Source organism: Corythoichthys intestinalis, chromosome 14 (assembly GCF_030265065.1).
Source record: "Corythoichthys intestinalis isolate RoL2023-P3 chromosome 14, ASM3026506v1, whole genome shotgun sequence".
Classification (NCBI taxonomy): domain Eukaryota; kingdom Metazoa; phylum Chordata; class Actinopteri; order Syngnathiformes; family Syngnathidae; genus Corythoichthys; species Corythoichthys intestinalis.
The window spans coordinates 3,914,951-3,936,592 of NC_080408.1; the positions used below are offsets into that span (position 1 = coordinate 3,914,951).

The 21,642-nt window shown below is 40.1% G+C and overlaps 1 protein-coding gene across 1 annotated transcript in view; it reads left to right on the forward strand.

The window, feature by feature from the left end:
- Positions 1-4,273: 4,273 nt before the first annotated feature.
- The window catches only part of esyt2a (extended synaptotagmin-like protein 2a), a 91,486-nt gene continuing 74,117 nt past the window's right edge, over positions 4,274-21,642 (forward strand). Inside the window, exon 1 of the mRNA XM_057857115.1 lies at positions 4,274-4,577. The gene's annotated coding sequence lies outside the window, so the exon portion shown is untranslated. The remainder of the gene's footprint in view (positions 4,578-21,642) is intronic.

Here is a 21,642-nt window from a genome sequence, read left to right on the forward strand (position 1 = left end):
GTTTATTCGTGCTATACAAATACATTTCAGAAACAGATCGGAGGAACTGCAAACTAGACATGTCTAAATACAATGTGCAATACTTTCAGATGCAAGTCTATATTTGTATCTTTGAATTTTAAGTTGGTTACACAGTTACAATAGGGTGACCATATTTTGATTTTCAAAAAAGAGGACACTCAGCCCGGCATCAAGATCCTTGAATTTTACTCGTAGTTCACACAAAGATGCCTATATTAATATATTTAAAGTGTGCCCCCTGACTGTGGATGGAAAAATGCAGTTTGAAAATAAATAAATAAATAATGACTTAAAATATATATATATATATATATATGTATAATATATAATGCAGACCCATAGAAATGTAGTCCAGTCAATACACATACACACAGTCAATACACACGCACAGTAGGCTATGTGCCAACTAAACATTTTTATAAATTACTATCACGACAATTATCCTTGACAAATTGTTATTCCCATTCAATTGATATTCTCATTCAATGTTCTAGATTGCACACAAACAAAAACCGAAATAAACTGACAAACTATTCAACCAGCATGTTTCCAAACGTAGCAGTTCAAAACTACGTTTCCCATAATGCCTAGTGCGGTTTAGCTTACGGATAGCTAGCTGAGGCAAAAATCAAACTTTGCTATAAAAGTTGACAATCATCGGCAGCGCAACGATGCGACACCAAACGGGATTTTACAGTCAAAGCTCCGACAGAAGTCAACAGTTGCCATTATATACGTATTTATGGTTAAAAAAAATTCAGGCGTTGTGGCCAAATCATCAACCCAGTAGATGGCGGTAATGCCTCATGATAGGGGTAAACTGCCAACAAAAACAAGAAGAACTACTCCTTCCCTCCCTTGTAGTAGGAGCCATGTCAACTGCTGCCACCCAGTGGCCGAAGGGATTCTCTTCAAATTGGTCCCGAGAAAAATCATAAAAACCGGACATTTTTATGAATTTATAAAACCCGCCCGGACCACGAGGATACTACGTGAAAGTAGGACATGTCCGGTCAAAAGAGGACGTTTGGTTGCTACAACATTAGTTCAGCTAACAGTTAGCTAATAGTATGCATAACATTTCCCTAATAATAATGCCAACCCTTTCACAAAGCATCAAATATTTTGTCAGGTAGAACAACTTACTTGCTTATCAGACGATCAAAGGCAGACGTGTTGAGTAGGATTGCACGTTGAGGAGAAATGCAAGTGTTAGATGAGCAGGTTTTCGCACCAAATACATTCCTAATTACAAACACGCTAAAATTCAAAAGGATCCTACGAAATACCACAGTGAAGGCAGGTGGGAAACATAAAAATGATGATTAGTGCTGGACAAAAACATGATATTTACTGAATCTATGTGATAGAAAACAATAAAATACATTTATTTCAAATTTATAGCTAAGCAACACTCGGACTTACATGAGATAACATAGAAAATAGATTTTGGTCATTTTTGACCCATGCTGTGCATTGGCAGGGTAGCAATAAAAAAAAAGTTTTTATTCAAAAAGTATGAAGATAAATAATTGAATTACAATATTTATTGACCAAAAACAAGTTAATTGAGGAATACCTGGAATGCTGAAAGATAACATTAAGTTATTACAAAGATATAGATCATAAAAACTTGGTTGGGTCAATTTTGACCCTTGTTGTGCATCAAAGGGTTAAAGATTAAATATACCGTACTAGTTTATTGCTAAAAATAAGTCTGTTAAGTCTGTCTCAGATAGGTATTTTTCTTATTTGAAGAAACTCAAGTGAAATTTACTTGAAGCGCGGCCAAATAACTTCACTTATTTCCAGTCTTGGGAACGGCGTTATTTTTTTTCAGTAACGGGGTAATCTAACTAATTACTTTTTCCGCCGTTACCGTTACTGACGGTCAAAAGTGGTGCGTCACTTACTCTGAATAAATTGAAGAAACTACCAGCCGTGTCGTGTCGACTCTCTGCTCTGTTGATTTGTCATGCAAGACTTGGGGTGCGTTCAGGTTCGAGAATAGCACACATACTTCTGACCCCAAGCTGTTTGTCCCTGCTCATTCAATTAGACAATGCTTTCCAAAGTTTGGTAACGTTTCTGTGTTTGCTACACCTGATGCTAGCCTTGTTCCCATCTCCCACTGTCAGCCAGCAATAATTCTGCTTCCATCTTGAGGACGGCGGACGCTTTGAAGGTGACGTGAATTGTCGGGAAACGAGCCTACCTGAATGCTGCCCCTCGAGAGATGCGATGGAAGTGATTGTGATTGGCTGAGGGTAAGAGTCATGTGTCGTGGTAAGCCAATCAGAGCCGGTGATTTCACAAGCAAACCGGAACAGCGCGTGCGGCAAACACACACGCAAAACAGATGCACAGGGTCGGGATGGCAGAGCATTCAGAAGAAAAATTGTCCTTTAAGAGGTGGAGATATAGACACTATTTCAAGTTTGTCGAAATTAAAGGAAAGAACCTGCATGTAATGTGTAATTTATGTCCCGGGGCAAAGCTTTGTCGACATCTGTGGTAAGCAATTCAAATCTGCTGAAGCACCTCACAAGTTAACTACCTGTCTGTTCTTCTCTATTCCACTGACTCGAATACTGCTCAGAAAATTTCAAATTCTTTGACATACAACAAGTTTTTTTTTAAGTAACGGAAATAGTTACTTTCCCTGGTAACTAGTTACTTTTACTATAGAGTAATTCAGTTACTAACTCAGTTACTTTTTGGAAGAAGTAGTGAGTAATGTAACTAATTACTTTTTTAAAGTAACGTGCCCAACACTGCTTCTTTCTCGTAGATTTACACTGAAAACAAGGGAATTTTAAGTTTTTTTTAAGGAGGCGTGTTTTTGCAATGTACATCCATACTGTGATACTGTACATACTACCTTACACGATATCTATCACTATAAGTTTAATTCTTGGGAAATTTTTCATATATAAGAATAAATATTTCAAATCTATTCCTACTTTTACTATTTTTCACAAAGAATTATGTCACTATTTTTCTTCTTTGAAACATATGAAGGGGAAAATTGCTTTAAAACTGTGAAATTGCTGAGGAGCTGGACTTGGCTAATAGACCCTAGTCTTTTTATTTTACTATTATTTGTTTTGTGTGTATATATATTAGGGCTGTCAAAATTATCGCATTAACGCGCGGTAATTAATTTTTTAAATTAATCACGTTAAAATATTTGACGCAATTAACGCACATGTCCCGCTCAGACAGTATTCTGCCTTTTGGTAAGTTTTACAGCAAGCTTTTTTGTGCTGTCTAACAGCGAACTCTTGTGGTTGCTTTGCGACATGGTTTATTGCTTTCTTGCCAGTTCAATATGGCTGCACGACCTCTCGGGCTGACGCCTACGTTGTAATGTTGTGCTTATATGATCCTTGGACAAGATTTGTCCGTAAGTATGGTTGTTGTAAAGAATGTACATATTATGTTAGTAAGCGAAATGTTATATTTTCTGTATGAGACGCTTTTTGTTTGTTTAGTGAACCTGTATAGCGTGCTAAGCTAACGTTGTTGCTAATGCAATGCTTGTGTACTTTTTTTTGTAGTTTCACAACGGTCTAAAGAGGACAGTGGTTTGAGGCCATTTTATTAATAAATCAGAGGAAAAAGGAAGAAGTCTGATTATTAAGGCGTCGTTCACTAGCTGTCTAGCTTTGGAAAAAGTAGACGCTTCGGAGTGAGGACAGCATAGACAGATTTAAATGACAGTAGAGTGAAATGCCCACTATAGTCCTAATGTACCGTATGTTGAATGTATATATCCATCTGGTGTCTTATCTTTCCATTCCAACAAATTATTTTACAGAATATATATATAATTTACAGAAAAATATGGCATATTTTATAGATGGTTTGAATTGCGATTAATTGCGATTAATTACGATTAATTAATTTTAAGCTGTAATTAACTCGATTAAAAATTGTAATCGTTTGACAGACCTAATATATATATATATATTCTTCTTTCCTCCATTTCTCTTTTTATATGATTGTAATTTTTTGTTATTATGTACATGATTATGTTCTAGGCTTGTCTGTTACTTTTAAAGGGGTTTAACATTGTACCATGCCGCTTATGTTGTAATGTTTGTTGTTGTTTGTCAAAAACAAAACAAAAACAAAACAAAAAAAAACAACCTTACACGATATCTATGGTTGAACAGTAGAATATGACTACCTTCTGGTCATGTGACGTCATGCCATCCAATCAGCACACTGAGCTCGCTATGTAAACATCCAACATGGCGGCCCACTGTAGCCTACAAGTGACTCGCGTGTCTCCCGGTTTCAGTCTTATTTTTAGTTTTAATTTACGAATTATGAAGTTTAAGATGATGAGACATCAAGAAAGTAATGAAAGGGAAACGTTGCTGGCATTTTTATATAAATAAAACGCTGGGAGAAATTTGGTGAAAAGTGAGGAACAGCTGACTGAAACACGCTCCCAAAAACCAGACTTCATGACACAAATGGAAGGAATATTTTATTACAGACGTTGGATTTTGCAGCAATTGAGCTTCATTATCATCACACCTGCAAAGGTAAGGTTTTTTTTAATTAAAATGTAATTTGGTACATTTTTAACCTAACGGTAAGCGAGCCAGACTAACTCCAGTTTTGACCATTATGCAGTAATTTAACCCTGTGGTACTGAATAAATTCATTTTTAATATTTTATATTCCATTTAGCACAGGACTGTTATTTGTCATGACCATACCATTTATTTAGAAATTAAGGAAAAATACTTAACAAAGAATATCCTGTAAAATATTGGAGTAGAGAGATAAAAACGATGACATTTTGCATTCTGCTCTGTTCTTCTGTTTTGAATCTTTCTGCTCCTCCAAATATGACTCACATATCTGACTGTATGCCACATACTCCCTCTGGATCGAAAATATCGTTGGAAAAATCCACGCTTGAACCAGAATCGCTGAAAAACGCGTCCTCCTCCATTGGGCTCAATGCTAAATCCGCTGAAATCGCTCAGTCTCTGACGTCATCACCAAGATGGAGGCGCCGGAGCGCTATAATGACAGGGGGAGCTAAACATCTCAAAATATGATTTTCATTCCAATAATAATGCTATGTGAGATTTGTTTTTGTCATGTCACTTTAAAGCAACATTTGGTAACTTTTCAGTTTTGGTCGATTTTAGCGACACCGGTGGATAATTGCCTTAAGGAAGACTGTGTTTTGCATGAGGACCAGCAGACTCGCAGTGTCGTAAAATAAAATAAATAATGTAAATAATACGTACATACAGTGGGGCAAATCAGTATTTAATCGACCACTAATTGTGCAAGTTCTCCCACTTGAAAATATTAGAGGCCTGTAATTGTCAACATGTGTAAAGCTCAACCAAGAGAGACAGAATGTGGGGAAAAAAAAACAGAACATCACATTGTTTGATTTTTAAAGAATTTATTTGCAAATCACGGTGGAAAATAAGTATTTGGTCAATACCAAAAGTTCATCTCAATACTTTGTTATGTACCCTTTGTTGGCAATAACGGAGGCCAAACGTTTTCTGTAACTCTTCACAAGCTTTTCACACACTGTTGCTGCTATTTGGCCCATTCCTCCATGCAGATCTCCTCTAGAGCAGTGATGTTTTGGGGCTGTCGTTGGGCAACACTGACTTTCAACTCCCTCCACAGATTTTCTATGGGGTTGAGATCTGGAGACTGGCAAGGCCACTCCAGGACCTTGAAATGCTTCTTACGAAGCTACTCCTTTGTTGCTCTGGCTGTGTGTTTGGGATCATTGTCATGCTGAAAGACCCAGCCACGTCTCATCTTCAATACCCTTGCTGATGGAGGGTGATTTTCACTCAAAATCTCTCATTCCTTCCTTCACACAGATCAGTCGTCCCTTTGCAGAAAAAACAGCCCCAATGCATGATGTTTCCACCCCCATGCTTCACAGTGGGTATGGTGTTATTCAGATGCAATTGAGTATTCTTTCTCCTCCAAACACGACAACCTGTGTTTCTACCAAAAAGTTCTATTTTAGTTTCAGCTGACCATAACACATTCTCCCAGTCTTCTTCTGGATCATCCAAATGCTCTCTAGCGAACAGCAGACGGGCCTGGACGTTTACTGGCTTCAGGAGGGGGACACGTCTGGCATTGCAGGATTTGAGTCCCTGGCGGTGCATTGTGTTACTGATAGTAGTAGGGCTGCAGCTATCGAATATTTTAGTAATCGAGTAATCGGATAAAACATATAATTTTAGGTAAAAAGCAATTATAAATATACATGAGAAAACAAGACATTTCATCTAATCTTGAACCATTTTCAGTCAATCAATGTATTTTCGACGTATATTGTTGAAAACATCCAACAATTGCATCTCAGATGTAACTAGAATAATAAAAAAAGACTAATTCACTGCTTTCACTCAAAAAACTTTTAAATCTTGTTAAAAATATATATATAATCTTACCTAAAAATGCTGTTATGCTTGATAACACACATCACTTGAAAGTTTGGATTTTTTCCCATGTGTTTCAGTTGAATTGCTATTTGTGTCAAGCCATTTTTAAATTCTGGTTTTAAGTTAGTCTAAACTGTAAGTACTGATAGGATTTTGAGTTTTTGCACTGTTCAAAATAAATGTATGATACAGGCTGTATTGGAGCACATTAGGGACCAGTGCTACTTGGTGTTTTATCCAGCAATGACTACTGAGCTAAAATTGATAGTTAGCATGATTAAGTTTTTATTTGACACCCTCATCACTCCACAATGCTATGTTATGTTAAAGCCTGTATGTAAGACACGTTAGCCATGCATCAACAGTGGTCATAATTAATAGAAACGTAGCCCTCTGCAGGGCTAACGTTACGTGAGCTAGTGACAGTAACCTTAATCTTATTTATTAGCGCTTAGCGCTCTACTGCTTTAAGATGGCGGCTGTTTACTAACTCAGATGCGGCCGAGTCTGTCATTTCGCGTCTAGTTCAACATACATGTGATCTCTACGAGACGCATCAGACGCTACCTGCTACCAACGTAGCATCGTGCGGGCTAGTATTTACTATTTAGCAACGTCGGCGTCGTTTGTAGCGGCTGTCGGCTGCCGTAAATGTTTTTTTTTTTTTTTTGCTTCTTCCTCTACGCACATGACGTCAGCGCGTTGTCCCGCATTAAAAGTAGTCTGAGCAAAACGTGATTCTTAAAGCTGTCAAAATAAACGATTACTCGAGCTGAATAAAATTACTCGGATCAGTTTTTAAACTGGAGTTGCTCGAGTATTCACTAGGTCCCCCCGTGTGGTTCTGGGATTTTTGCTCACCGTTCTTGTTATCATTTTGACGCCACGGGGTGAGATCTTGCATGGAGCCCCAGATCGAGGGAGATTATCAGTGGTCTTGTATGGCTTCCATTTTCTAATAATTGCTCCCACAGTTGATTTCTTTACACCAAGCGTTTTACCTATTGCAGATTCAGTCTTCCCAGTCTGGTGTCCTTCGACAGCTCTTTGGTCTTGGCCGTAGTGGAGTTTGGAGTGTGACTGACTGAGGTTGTGGACAGGTGTCTTTTATACAGATAATGAGTTAAAACAGGTGCTATCAATTAGGGCTGCAGCTATTGAATATTTTACTAGTCGATTAATCGATGGACTAGTTAGTCCGAATAATCGAATAATCGGATAAGGAACATGAAAAATAAAATACCCGAGCTAAGCCTAAAACGGTATAAAAAAATTGAGGATCTATGTACAACAAAAGAACAATTGGCTAACTTACAGAGAAAAGCTTAAATGCTATAAAATGTTTTTTTTGTTGTTGTTTTTTTTACTCTTAACAAAAAGACACATACTCCCACAAAAAACAGTTAAATATACCTATAAACTAAATCGTGAATGCATTAAAAACATGAGCTCAAACAAAAATTAGGCTAATGTTGGTCTTAACAGGGAGCAGCTGGTTTCAGCCATGAGAAATGAGTTACATCATATTCATTGTTGCCACCCTAATCAATAAAACACATGCAAATACTTTCAAAATAAACCAAAACAACGCCTCTTTAATTAAACGAATACTTGAAGCAACAAAATTTAATTGGAATATTTTTTTCTAATCGAATACTCGAGTTAATCGATTAAGCGTTGCAGCACTACTATTAATACAGGTAACGAGTGGAGCCCCGTTAGACCTCGTCAGAAGAAGTTAGACCTCTTTGACAGCCAGAAATTTTGCCTGTTTGTAGGTGACCAAATACGTATTTTCCACTCTAATTTGGAAATAAATTCTTTAAAAGTCAAACAATGTGATTTTCTGTTTTTTCCCCCACATTATCTCTCATGGTTGAGGTTTACCCATGTTGACAATTACAGGCCTCTCTAATGTTTTCAAGTAGGAGAACTTGCACAATTGGTGGTTGACTACCCTAATTTTCGGACTATAAGCCGCTACTTTTTCCCCTCATTTTGAATTTGGGTTAATAGGTAACACTTTTTTTGACAGCAGCATCATAAGACTGTCATAAGAACATCATAATTCTGACATGACACGGTCATGGGCATTACTGAATGCTTATGACAGATGTCAATGTGTCATGTGGCATATTATTTCACTAACTCCATTTATGTCCAGCTCAGATCTTTTACGGCCATTCAAAAGAGATAATTTGCTGGATGACACGAACCGACCTCTATTATAAGCATTCATTATTGCTTATGACATTGTCATGTAATAATTATGACTGTCATATGTAGAGCTGGGAATCTTTGGGCACCTAACGATTCGATTCCGATTATGATTCAGAGGCTCCGATTCGATTATAAAACGATTATTGATGCACCCCCATCCTTTTTTTATTTGTTTTTTTATTTTTATTTTATTTATTTATTTTTTAAAAATTAGTTCCAAAATTGTTCAAAAATACTCTCAGGCTAAACCAAACTACTATTTCAGTATCAAGGTAACATATAGCAGTAAACAAATATACAAAAATAACAGTAAATAAAAAACTCCAGTCCCCATTCTGTATCAGCAGCTTTAAACTACATTCAATTAACTTAATGTTGTGAATCAACCGTTAAAGTTGTTAAAATTGCTCCCGTTATTCGATAATTTCCCTTTTGTCTACCTTCGACATGTGAAAGTTTAAAAACTACCGTAATTTCCCGAATATAAGGCGCACCCGTGTATAATGCGCACCCCAAATTTACTTGTAAAATCTAGGGAAAATGATTGTACCCGTTTATAATGCGCACCCTCATTTTAGCACCAAAAAATAGAAGAATACAAGAAAACAGAGCTCGTGTACAGATACAGAGATGTCATTTTACTGACTGGTGAAACACAGCACAAGCATAGCACATTGGTAGTTCAAAACATTACCGTAAACTGACAATATTTACGGTAAAAGTATGATTTGACAACTTCTCCAACTTACCAGAATCTAGGAGAAAACAAAACAGATGTGACTTTTCTTTTAAAGGCTGCTGTATAACTTGCTCGTTTCCTCATGATGAATAAATGTTCCTTCCATGGATTTATACGGTAAAATGAAAGTGAGAACGTAAGTCGGAAATCCGTGAGAGCTCATCGCTGTCAACACGACAGTAACAAAAGGAACTATTGTTATTTGGGTTTGAGTTTCCCGAGGGACCGATATAGTTGACGGACACAGGAAGTGTGTGTCCTTACATTTGTTATGGTCCGAATTGCGGAGCTGCAATAAACGTCGACTCAAATTTTGAGTTCAAGAAACTAAATTCTGTGCTTTATAAAGAGTGAAAAAAGCAGAATTTAACACAGACGAAATCATTCGGCCGATTAGAGTGAAGTATTACCGAAACAAAATGGTGACGTCACGTACCGTAATGGTCGGCAACGGGTCGCCGCATACGCTTCTTCAACACAACGTGGCCGTGTCAATGAAAAAAAAATCGGTTTATATATATATGTAATACATATATATTTCTGTCTCCATCCATGTACCTGTTTATAATGCGCACCATGAGTTTACAAGTTGATTTTGGGGGAAAAAAGTGCGCGTTATATTCGGGAAATTACGGTATTTTGAAGATAGATTCAAGTCAATATTTTACCGATTTAGGAGTATTTTAGATAAAAAGTTCATTAGGTTTGCTTGGAAGGTTCGCTACAACAGCCTTGCAGGGAAGTGTACTGCTTTAAGATGGCGGCCGTTTACCGTTTAACGCCCGCATCTAGCTTTTTGTTGGTGTGCTGCTAAGGCTACCGAATCTACATTGCATCTAGTCCTATATAAATTATATCTACCGTAACATTATGTGGATGTACTTTGTAGCAGCTTTTCGTCAGCAGTCAGGTATGTTGTTGTGTTTTTTTATCTCGTGGCATGAGTTGAGCTAGAGCCGTGAGTTGAGCATTGGCATTACCCGAGGGGCCGGGTAATGAGAAGCATGATGTTTAGCTACTCTCGCTCCGTTCCTTATTGTGTACCGAAGACCGCGCGGCGCGCTTAGTGTGTTGTACAGTGATACCTCAGCTCACGAACGCTTAAGCTCACGAACTTTTCGCCTCAAGAACATTAAATTCGCGAGCATATAGTCTCTGCTGACGAACTAGTTTTCGGCGGACGAACCAAACCACACGGTCGAACAGCACCACGAGAAGCTGACGCACGCTCACGGCGTCCCAGTTCGTCCCCTCCCTTTCGTTGAGTGCGGATGTGGTTTGTGTTTGATAGACATTTTGGACCATATTGAGTGTACTTTTGCTATTATGGGACCGAAAAAGACCCCAATACAGGCTAGTGTTAAGCCTAAGAAGACATTAAAGAAAATAAGGTATATTTTTGTGTAGTTTTAAGGCTTATTTCGTAGAAAATTATGTTTTATGGGGACCTGGGAACGGATTATTCTCATTTTAATGGTTTCTTATGGGAAATAAATGTTCGGAAGACGAACTTTTCGCCTTACACACACTTTCTTGGAACCAATTATGTTCGTGAGCTGAGGTATCACTGTACTTCCGCTTTACTTGGCATATTTCAATAATCGGAATTTGGATGTTTGTGGATCGTTCTCGAATTTTCCACGGCCGAATCACGAATAATCTAAGAATCGGAAATTTTGCACACCTCTAGTCATATGACAGTATTATGGCACCACTATCCAAGAAAATGTTACCAAATACCATAGCTAGCAATTAATGAAACAACTGGAACAGTAACTGAAGAAATAATTAGCACAGAACATGATTGATATTTACATCTGTAGTGCCGCAATGCATGCTAGGAGGAATGTTGGATGACAACAGTGTTGAAAGCAGGTGGCAGCAGAGGTTGACTGTCTCCCCCAAGGGATCAGTGATGGCCAAATGAAGCTTTTAGAAACAATAAGGCTTTGCACCCAATTGCTTCAAAGCTTAAAGTGCATGTGACACGAAAAAGCATTTTTATTTCATAATACACCCGGTATTTTATGCTCCTGAATGATATGGACCGATTGGATGTGTGTGGAAGCGATCGCTATATTTATTTAGTTTTTTGAGTCCCGTGCCATGAAAATGAGTGACTTCCGGCTTCGGTCTTGCATTGAGGAGGAGGGCGCTGTGACGTGTACGGATGAAGGCGTCCTCTTCACTATACAGCGTACTGTTGTGTATGAGGATGAAGGATTCAGCTGATTTTGCGGATTAATACGTTTATTTTTCGCATCACGCCAGGCAAACGGCTGCAGAAAAATCATTCTGTATGAGGGAGAGGTGTATGCGCCTTTTTGGAGTTTCAAAAGGTTCCCATTCACCGTGGATATTGGCCAATACAAGCCCGACGACTACTGTGGGACCACTGGACTTATAAGGAAGTGATTAAACATCTTGTTTAGTATTATGTCAAATATCAATACAGCTATTACAAAGTAAACACTGCAAACTTTCTTTAAATAAAGGACTACTTACGTTTGATCATTGATAGGCATGTGAAAAGCTATCATCGTGCACATTAGTTGCACGTTAGCTGCACAACAGCTGCAGCCGCCCTCCTCCGGGGAACGAACTGTAAATTGCTCTCCGCCGGGCGGTTTGCCGATCCGCGAAGACAATCGACAACCGGGTCGTCATGTCAAATAATCCAGGCTAGTTATGTGTGATTTTCCACTTCGAAGACTTTGAAACATCACTCGGTTCGGGTTAGCATGTCGGCTAGCTGTCACGCCTTCTGGTTTGTTTACATTCTCCGAAGCCAGGGAAGGGAAATGACATATGTCCGATTTAGGTGTCACAAAATATCGTTCGGGAGGTGCGACAGTAAAGGTGAAGTCGACAGTTTTGACCATTATGGAGTCATTTTGCCATGTCGTCTTGAATAAATGGATTTTTATTATTTCATATTCCATTTATCACAAGACTGTTGTTTGTCATGGCCATGCCATTTATTTAGCAATTGGGGAAAATACTTGGATAAAAAGAATATCCTGTAAAAATAGTAAAGTAAAGAGACAGAAACAATGACATTTTGCCGCTTTCTTCGTCGCGTTTTCCTCGTTGTGAATAGTTCCCCCTCGACGGGCTGACTGGTCCTTCTCAAGCCATTTATATAGCTATTGGGGGAAAATACTTGGATAAAAAGAATATCCTGTAAAAATATTGGAGAGACAGAAACAATGACATTTTGCGGCTCTCTTCGTCGCGTTTTCCTCGTTCTGAACAATTCCCCCTCTATGGGCTGAATTGTAAAACCGATGAGCCCAGTCTACCGCTGACGTCATCCACCTGTTGGGGACGCTAAAGCCCTATAATGGTAGTCGTGGCTAACTGGCAGATTAAAAGACTAATTTCTTGTCATCTGCGCTTTGCTAAATTGTTGTATGTAGTCGAATTGTCTCAAAATATGATTCTAATTCACATAATAATGCCATTTAAGACTTTTTTTCTCGTGTCGTATGCTATGGAGGTAGATTTGTGTCTTTATTATTCAATCCAAAAAAAAGTTGCTTCAATCAAATAAAAAGTTGCTTCAATCAAAATATATATTTTCAATCGAAGAAAACGTCACTTCAATCAAAAAAATGTGTTTAAATGCAAAAATAAATTTGAAAGTCCCAAAAATATATTTGAAAACTATTTTTCTTTGATTGAAATTATTATTTTTTGATTGAAGTCAAGTTATTTTTGATTGAAGTCATGTAATTTTGCGTTGGGACCACATTTTGGCTAGGACATTTGTGTCTCTATTATTCAATCAAAAATTAAGTTGCTTCAAACAAAAAATATATATTTTCAAAAGAAAAATCACTTCAATCAAAAATTTTAAAAATATTCAATCGTAGAAAAAAAGGTTTGAATGTGAAAAAATATTTGAGACTCAGAAATTCACATTTGAACACTTTATTTTTCATTCAAACTGTTTTCTTTGATTGAAGCAATCCTTTTTGTGTTTGAACCATATAAGGGGTAGGACATTTGTGTCAAAATCTTTCAATCGCAATAAAAGTTGCTTTAATCAAAAAATTATTTTTAATCAAAGAAAAAAATCATTTGCAAAAATATTTTTTTTTTTGAAAATATTTTTTTAAATTTGAAATATATATATATTTTTATTGAAGTGTCACTTTTTATGAAAAGCAAAAAGTTTTAAACTTTTTTTTTTCAAAGTGGAAAAAGTTTTGAACACACTTTTTTTTTGAAGTGGGAAAAGTTTTGAAGGCATTTTTTTTCGATTGAATCATTTTGACACAAAGATTCAACTTCAACGCTAGTTCCGGTGTGTTTGAGTGGCAGCTGATTGCCCCAATGGCATAAAAGTATGAAGCAAGAATAATGGCCATTGGCCACCAGATCTCCGATGTTACACCCCCGTACCAGTGCCCTATATTCGGCTTGGACTCCAGGAGACTCCGATGACTGGATGGAGACCTGGTGGCCAATGGCCATTATTCTTGCTTCATACTTTTATGCCATTGGCGCAATCAGCTGCCACTCAAACACACCGGAACTAGCGTTGAAGTTGAATCTTTGTGTCAAAATGATTCAATCGAAAAAAAGTGCCTTCAAAACTTTTCCCACTTCAAAAAAAAAAGTGTGTTCAAAACTTTTTCCACTTTGAAAAAAAAAAAAAAAGTTTAAAACTTTTTGCTTTTCAAAAAAAGTGATACTTCAATAAAAAATATATATATTTCAAATAAAAAAAATATATTTTCAAAAAATATATATTTTTGCAAATGATTTTTTTCTTTGATTAAAAATAGTTTTTTGATTGAAGCAACTTTTATTGCGATTGAATGATTTTGACACAAATGCCCTACCCCTAATATGGCTTGAACATAAAAAGGATTGCTTCAATCAAAGAAAACGGTTTGAATGAAAAATAAAGTGTTCAAATGCGAATTTCTGAATCTCAAATATTTTTTCACATTCAAACCTTTTTTTCTATGATTGAATTTTTAAAAATTTTGGATTGAAGTGATTTTTCTTTTGAAAATATTTTTTTGTTTGTTTGAAGCGACTTAATTTTTGATTGAATAATAAAGACACAAATGTCCTAGCCAAAATGTGGTCCAAACGCAAAATGACATGACTTCAATCAAAAATGGTGTTTCAATTAAAAAAAACTTGACTTAAACCAAAAAAAAAATTTTTCAATCAAAGAAAAATAGTTTTCAAATATATTTTTTTGAGTTTCAAATTGATTTTTGCATTCAAACACATTTTTTTTTGATTGAAGAGACGTTTTCTTCGATTGAAAATATATATTTTGATTGAAGCAACTTTTTATTTGATTGAAGCAACTTTTTTTTGGATTGAATAATAAAGACACAAATCTACCTCCATAGTATGCTCTTTAATGGTGGTTCATTTGGTCTCATGACAGTCTTATGATGCCATTGTCAAATGAAGTGTTACCAGTTAATGTCTTTTGGTGTAAGTATCCCATAATACAATGAGGACAACTGCGGCTTATAGTCCAGTGCGGCTTATCTATGAACAAATGCTGTTTTCATTCAAATTTGGTGGGTGGCAGCTTATAGTCAGGTGCGCCTTATAGTCCAGAAATTACGGTAAATACTTATTTGCCCCACTGTAAATGTTTTTAGAACTCTTTTATATGATATCATATTTTTGATCATTCCTCGATGCACCGCAGGCACAATAGTTGAGCAGTGACGTAACAAGGATCACTGTATTACTACGGCATTTGGAATCCAATGTAGCAATCGGGCGCCATCTACTGGCCAAAATGTGCATAGCAGGAATAAGTCTAGGGGTGTTCTGTTAGAACATTTTACATCAGTTTGGCGATATATACTGTAGACCCTACTCACCTACGTCACAAAATGACGTTTCGCTGTATCCGGCCGCCATATTGTCCGGCATTTTTTAGCCCTATTCTCAATGGTTTCAATTAGTCGTGCAATTTATGGTGCAATTCATGGAAGCCCCGGTGTTATCTGACGCTGTAAACTCATTGGATGCGTTGCATAAAAGGCGTTATGTGGAAAAGCTTCAGTTTATCCATTCGCCAGATCCATATTTGATGCCTAAATAGATGTTTTCGACCCGCTCTATTTGCCGTCCCTGCCTGACATCTGCTACCCTGATATTTACAACTATCTTGTCCACACAAAATTAGCCTATTCTCACGAAAGTTTGAAAAACTTTAAGAGCTTGGAGGCTTATAAATACTTCATTGCTGGTTGGGTGAAACAGGTCCTCGTCCATGAAAATTCGGCAGGAATCTATCTTGCGCTCGGGAAGGTGAGTTACGAAATTTTCAATTCAAAATCTTTTGTTCTTGCTAACATCCACTGTCAAGTCTAATGTATTCCATGTCATTTGGGCTTTTAATGTTTATATGGTTTAGCGATAGCACTCTCACTACATACATATATGATATGTAATAAATATGAAGTGCGATAGCACTACTCCAGATTGTCCCCAGTTGAATTTATTTTTTGGCTTTTGACCTCAATAGTGAAATTGTAAATTAATTGTATGACAACTGTCTTATTATCCCCTTATAATTATATATTTTCAGGTAGTTCATTCACAACGTCTGAGTGTATGTTGTCGGCGATTAGCCTAGCAATGATCTTAATTGTGGTTGTCAGCCCAAAACCCTCTAAATATATATTAAATGCATTTTACCAGATAGAAAATGACTACTACATAATCCGTGGTAATCGTTTGGAGCCCAGTTTTCTCGTCGAATTGCAGCAGTCCATCTCGCTCTCCTCTCCGGGTCTCTCGGAATACGGTAGAACTTCAAGTCTCTCCGTCTTTCTTCTGTTATTGCAACCGACCGCCACACACGCCTTCACCATTTTGATTATTAATGTTAACAAGCAGAAAAACACGCCATAATAGGAGGAATTTTCGAAGCGCTAATGCATTAACATGACGAGTAGACGGACAACATGGCGCGGGGGCGTGGTTGTGACGTCACGTGAGTAGGGTCTATAGTCCAGTGCGGCTTATTTGTTGATTTAGTTGGGTTAATAGGTAACACTTTATTTGACAGCGGCATCTTAAGACTGTCATAAGAACATCATAATTATGACATGACACAGTCATGGGCATTACTGAATGCTTATGACAGATGTCAATATGTGTCATGTGGCATATTATTTCACTAACTCCATTTATGTCCATCTCAGATCTTTTTCAAAAGAGATAATTTGCTGGATGACACTAACTGACCTCTATTATAAGCATTCATTAATGCTTATGACATCGTCATGTAATAATTATAACTGTCATATGACAGTATTATGGCACCACTATCCAAGAAAATGTTACCAAATACCATAACTAGCAATCAATGAAACAACTGGAACAGTAACGGAAGAAATAATTAGCACAGAACATGATTGTTATTTACATCTGTAGCGCCGCAATGCATGCTAGGAGGAATTCAAAGCTTAATGGTGGTTCATTTGGTCTCACGACAGTCTTATGATGCCATTGTCAAATGAAGTGTTACCAGTTAATATCTTTTGGTGTAAATATCCCATAATACAATGAGGACAACTGCGGCTTATAGTCCAGTGCGGCTTATCTATGAACAAATGCCGTTTTCATTCAAATTTGGTGGGTGGCGGCTTATAGTCAGGTGCGCATTATAATCCAGAAATGACAGTAAATACTTATTTGACCCACTGTAAATGTTTTTAGAACTCTTTTATATGATGATATCATATTTTTGATAAATCGTCAATGCACCGCAGGCACGATAGTTGAGTAGTGAAGTAGCAAGAATCACTGTATTACTACGGCATTTGGAATCCAATAATGTAGCAATCGGGCGCCATCTACTGGCCAAAATATGCATAGCAGGAATAAGTCTAGGGGTGTTCTGTTAGAACATTTTACATCAGTTTGGCGATATATATCGTCCTACCGTAAAGCACTGCCGTCGCTTAAATTGAATGGCACTGATGCAAAATGGCCGACAAGAGACGACTTTAGCTCACGGCGCGTTTAAGACATCTCGCCTTATGATATTTACGGCGGCAGCGCGTTGCGTTCCTGTTCATTTGACGTTAGCTGTCTGTCTGCTCCCCGGACGGAAGAGGTGGAGAAAAGGCTTGGAGATAGCCTTGCCTACGTTGGAGAAGAAGCTTTTGGGAGGCGAAGGCTGGGGCGGGAGGTTGCCGAGCAGTTGGATCTGGAACTTGAGATGGTTGAAAACGGCGTCGTCAAAGTCCGGGTCCTCGATCAGCGTGGGCATCTTAGTGGCGTCGAATTCCTTGCAGAGCTCCTGGGCCACCGCCTGGATGACGGCGTCGTAGGCTTCCATGTCGGTGAGGCCGGCGGACAGCCTGGGGGTGATCTCCAGCACAGCCCTTTCGGACAGCCGCTTGATGACCGGAAGGATGGCGGTGATCTTGGTGGAGGACCTGCATTTCCAGGAGAGACGCATGACCAGGGTGACGATCAGGGCGCTGATCAGGCTTTTGGTCTGCGCCCGGTGCACGCTCCCGGTGGGCGAGGGGAGCGACCGGGGCGGGGCTATAGCCGAAGCCTTGGCGGAGGCGGGCGCGGACGCGGAGCTCTTCTTCGGGCCGTCGTCCCCGGGCTCCACGGGGCTGGGGCTCTGGCTCAGGTCTGAGATGAGCGAGTCGATTTCGTTGAGGGCTCCTGAGACCTCCACGCGACTCTTGGCGTTTACGCGCAGCACTTTGAGCCACAGGTGCAGTTGTTGCATGTACTTCTTGATGGTGTCGTCGGTGATGGCGTAGAGGACGTTGCAGTAGGCGTGCTGCTTGACCGACATGCCGCCGTCTTCCTGCGCGGCCATCAGGTGCTCGTAGACCGTGTCGGTCAGCTGCCGGCGCTCCTCGTCCGTGCAGGTCTCCAGCTCCCAGTCCACCAGGTTGGAAGTCAAGCTGTCGAACTTGCTGCTCAGCTCGTCCTCGGAGAGGGGTCGCGAGGACCCCGGGCGCGAGGTTTTGCGGCTGCTGCCGGTGGCGCGCCGCCCGGCCGAGCGGCTGGTCGGGAGGCTGACCACGAAGGGTGGCCGGGACTTAGTGAACATGCTCTTCAGCCCAGCCATCATCTTCTGGAAGCGAGAGCGCCCAACCGTGTTGAGCGAGCTGCGCACCACCAGCTCGTCGCTGCGGGCCGAGGATTTGGGGCGGGAGGAGAAGAAGCGCTTGACTTTGGCCAAGACGGCGCTCATGTCGATGCAGGGGATGAAAACACGGGACGAGGCGTTGTCGGCCGCGCGCTGCTGCATCTGGACCATGGTCTGGACGATGTCCTCGGCGGTGGCGTGGGCGTCCTGGGAGCGCCGCATCGCCTCCTCGCCCAGCTCCTCGCGGCCCTCCTTGGCCCACTTGAGTAAAATGGCGGCCACCGAGCGGGTGGCGGCATCGGCGTCCACGGGCGTCAGACCGCTCATCTTGTAGAAGCGCTGGGTCATCTTGCTCAAGTAAGACAAACACTTGTGCGCGTGGTTGACCATCTCGTAGAGGGTATTGACGGTGGACATGGAGGCGTTGACGTAAAGCTCCGATTGGCCTTCGTTGCCGCTGAGGGCCGAACTCAGCACGGAGTTCATGCGGACGCTGGCTTCCTTCTCCACCAGGGCCGTGAAGGGCCTGGCGCCCACGAACTCCACGTCAGGGACGTCGGCGGCCGCGGCGAAGGTGCTCATCAGGCTGTTGCCCAGCTGCGGCGTGCACCTCTCGATGGCGCTGCTCATCTCGTCGGGGGACGCCCGGCCCTCCAGGTGCTCCACCAGGACCGGCACCACTAGACGGAGTACCTCTGTGGCCACCGTCTGCACGATCTCGCCGCACATGTCGGCCAGGATCATGTCGACCGCCGGGTCGCGGACGCCAGCCGCCAGCAGGGCCCAGTGGGCCGGCGTGATCTTCAGGAAGTGTTTCTCCGTCAGGGACAGAAGAACCTGACTGGAGATGTAAGTGGAGTCGCTCTCCATCTTGATGCAAGCGAGAAGCGCCTGCTTTGAGAGGTAGGAGGAGGGGGAAAAAAAAAAAAAAAACTCGATTATGACCCGCCGGAGCGCTGCCGCAACTTCAGGGCGCCTTCAGCCGTGATGTCGTGATTGATGTCGACGTGACGTCGTTCCTTAATTAAAGGGGATGTCATGTTTAATACAAACACATCTTTGAATGGAGACGTGCCTTGGAGGTCGAGCTTAAGTCAATGGAACTGCGCTAGTGGCCTAGGGATGGAAAAACCGAGGCTTTCCGAAACAATGAACCACTTTTGAGACAATTGCCCTAAATTGAATCACTGTTTTTGAGGCGTTTGCCACACCGCAAGAGCTCCATCTACTGGACAAACAGTGCATGTTTCTTTTTAAAACTAAAGTTGTCAAATTGCCTCAGCATCTTTAATAGAATTAAGTGGATGTCATCTATTTCAACTGTGAGATCGTGTCATTAGTGTGATTTACACAATTAAAGATGACCTTTTTAAGCCCGTGTCATTGCTTTGTCTGTGAAGACGTGTTCAAAGCAGTATTTGTTAATACACGATGGTGCTAGTGTATTATGTGTCCTCAGTTGATGTTGAAATAATGTTCCTGTTGCTTGTTATTATTGACATATTATCTTTTCGCCACAAGATGGCAGGATGGGACTTAATTGTCTAAAGTGCTACATTTACAGTGCCTTGCAAAAGTATTCGGCCCCCTTGAACCTTTCGCCACATTTCAGGCTTCAAACATAAAGATATAAAATTTAAATTTTTTTGTCAAAAATCAACAACAAGTGGGACACAATCGTGAAGTGGAACAAAATTTATTGGATAATTTCAACTTTTTTAACAAATAAAAAACTGAAAAGTGGGGCATGCAATATTATTCTGCCCCCTTGCGTTAATACTTTGTAGCGCCACCTTTTGCTCCAATTACAGCTGCAAGTCGCTTGGGGTATGTTTCTATCAGTTTTGCACATGGAGAGACTGACATTCTTGCCCATTCTTCCTTGCAAAACAGCTCGAGCTCAGTGAGGTTGGATGGAGAGTGTTTGTGAACAGCAGTCTTCAGCTCTTTCCACAGATTCTCCATTGGATTCAGGTCTGGACTTTGACTTGGCCATTCTTATTTTTGAACCATTCCATTGTAGATTTGGCTTTATGTTTTGGATCATTGTCCTGTTGGAAGATAAATCTCCGTCCCAGTCTCAGGTCTTTTGCAGATACCAACAGGTTCTCTTCCAGAATGTTCCTGTATTTGGCTGCATCCATCTTCCCGTCAATTTTAACCATCTTCCCTGTCCCTGCTGAAGAAAAGCAGGCCCAAACCATGATGCTGCCACCACCATGTTTGACAGTGGGGATGGTGTGTTCAGGGTGATGAGCTGTGTTGCTTTTACGCCAAACATATCGTTTTGCATTGTGGCCAAAAAGTTCAATTTTGGTTTCATCTGACCAGAGCACCTTCTTCCACATGTTTGGTGTGTCTCCCAGGTGGCTTGTGGCAAACTTTAAACGAGACTTTTTATGGATATCTTTGAGAAATGGCTTTCTTCTTGCCACACTTCCATAAAGGCCAGATTTGTGCAGTGTACGACTGATTGTTGTCCTATGGACAGACTCTCCCACCTCAGCTGTATATCTCTGCTGTTCATCCAGAGTGATCATGGGCCTCTTGGCTGCATCTCTGATCAGTTTTCTCCTTGTTTGAGAAGAAAGTTTGGAAGGACGGCCGGGTCTTGGTAGATTTGCAGTGGTCTGATGCTCCTTCCATTTCAATATGATGGCTTGCACAGTGCTCCTTGAGATGTTTAAAGCTTGGGAAATCCAAATCCGGCTTTAAACTTCTCCACAACAGTATCTCGGACCTGCCTGGTGTGTTCCTTGGTTTTCATAATGCTCTCTGCACTTTAAACAGAACCCTGAGACTATCACAGAGCAGGTGCATTTATACGGAGACTTGATTACACACAGGTGGATTCTAGTTATCATCATCGGTCATTTAGGACAACATTGGATCATTCAGAGATCCTCACTGAAATTCTGGAGTGAGTTTGCTGCACTGAAAGTAAAGGGGCCGAATAATATTGCACGCCCCACTTTTCAGTTTTTTATTTGTTAAAAAAGTTGAAATTATCCAATAAATCTTGTTCCACTTCACGATTGTGTCCCACTTGTTGTTGATTCTTGACAAAAAAATTACATTTCATATCTTTA